We start from the raw sequence: 1589 nt of genomic DNA, 5'->3' as shown, positions 1-1589 counted from the left end.
CATTATTAGCACATCATGTGGACCTCAGGATTTGGTGTAAGTGACACATGCTACCAAGTGGCTGCTCCCCCATGGGTCCCTGAGGAGGAGCAGTTCCCAGCAGAGGGTTGGTCACTCCATGTCATGTGGCCCGTGGACTCTGCCCAGCTGGATGAGAGGCTGAAGACTGACAGCAGCGTGGGAACTCACCTTCCAGAATGTTCAGGGAGTGAACAGCCACTCTATCAGGGAGGCCATGGTGGTGAAGCGGATCCAACACATCCTCTGGGGTTGGGCATTTTGTTTGTTACAACATTTTCCAAGTACAAATAAGACAATTCGGGAATCATAGGGAATAAATTATAAGTAAAGGGTGAAAATGTGGAAGAACTCTGAAATTGACAGCATTCCCTAAAACTGGAAAAGTTCATGAAATAATCCTACAATCTGATAAAACCACCAACAAGCAAGATAATTTTCAGTCAAATTATGTTTTGTACCCATATTGTCTGCACGAGTTGGGAGTTAGAAATCTTGAAATTGGAGACACAATTTCCCTACCCAGCCTGGGCACGTTGTAACATTTCTAAATCTCTCTATCCTAAAAACATCTACCACACCCGGTGTTTAGAAGGATATGACGTGAGCTATGTTAAGGTGGATGTAAACTATGAGCCATGAAGAGACTTTACTTTTATTCTGGTAGCCATGGTTTTCAGCAGTGGCTGAACAAAACAGTGAAAAATTGGAAATGGTTTAAATGTCAACAACAAAGCTTGCTAAGCAAATTATGCTCCACTAATAGGATAGAACTAACTTAAAGCATTAAAAATGGTGGCAATGTGCATCTATTGACAAGGACAGTTGCTAGGGGAAACTAGCATTTAAGATGCTTTAGTAATATATCTTTTCTAAAATAAGACAATATTAACCAAGTGCATATTAAAAGATGTCTGGAATGTTATTTTCTAGAATAACACATTAGTAATAAAATATATCTATTCATATATATAGAGAGATATAGTAATATCTCTATAGATATTGATATAGATATTTATAATAATGGGGAAAACATGGCTTGGAATTTAGATGTACTCATTTTTAAAAAGAGTAATGGAATTATTTTTATGGAAAAGGGTCACCCCTTTCCTGCCCATCATAAAGGGTTAAAGCTTACACACCTATAACAAAAGTTAAGAAGAGAAAAGCAGAACAATTTATTTGATCATCATTTAGCATGACACAGAGCCTCAGATTGAAGATCCAAAAACTCAGCGTGAACCACATATTTTTATGCTCGGGTTTAATAAAGCTGCACAGAAACATGATCACACAGGAAGGGTTTGATCTAAAGGAAATAAACTGAGGGATGGGGGAGCCCAGCCAGGCCTGTGTGTTCAGATTCTTCCCACTCCTTAGTTGTAGGTTCCTTTTCCCCTTGGGTATGGGGCAGGACCCTCTCTGGAACAAAGGTCTTATGGCATACACCCAAACAAGGCAGGTCAGATAATTTGTTTATGGGTAATTTTTAATGCATAAAATTTGGGGAAAGGTGGAGTAGTATTTTTAGGTTTTATGGCCGGCTTTGGGGAAAGGGGGTTCTGGTTTCT

The sequence above is a fragment of the Marmota marmota genome, unplaced genomic scaffold (assembly GCF_001458135.2).
Source record: "Marmota marmota marmota unplaced genomic scaffold, marMar, whole genome shotgun sequence".
NCBI classification, from domain to species: Eukaryota; Metazoa; Chordata; class Mammalia; order Rodentia; family Sciuridae; genus Marmota; species Marmota marmota.
The sequence above is the reverse complement of the archived record's forward strand: the minus strand, read 5'-3'. Positions refer to the sequence as shown.